This window comes from Manis pentadactyla, chromosome 8 (assembly GCF_030020395.1).
Source record: "Manis pentadactyla isolate mManPen7 chromosome 8, mManPen7.hap1, whole genome shotgun sequence".
In the NCBI taxonomy this organism is placed as follows: Eukaryota; Metazoa; Chordata; class Mammalia; order Pholidota; family Manidae; genus Manis; species Manis pentadactyla.
Genome location: NC_080026.1, coordinates 129,174,793 through 129,175,072, shown reverse-complemented (window position 1 = coordinate 129,175,072; position 280 = coordinate 129,174,793).

Sequence of the window (280 nt, the reverse complement as noted above, 5' to 3'; positions counted from 1 at the left end):
TCCAGGCCCCGCCCCTCCTCCAGGGACCGCCCACTCAGGGCCCCGGTCCCTCCTCTCTCCACAGGCCCCGCCCCATCGGTGGAGGCCCCGCCCTCGCTACGTTCACCCGGGATTCCATTCTGCTCCTCCGCTCATCTTCAGCTCACGGTTCTTCATTCTTAGAAACCTTTCTCAGCCTCCGCAACGTCGCTCAGTTTCTCAAATCCAAATCTTCATTCGCCTCTTCCTCAACCCACTTCGCTCCTCACTACCCCCCTCAGGCTTTCATCATTCTACCTCT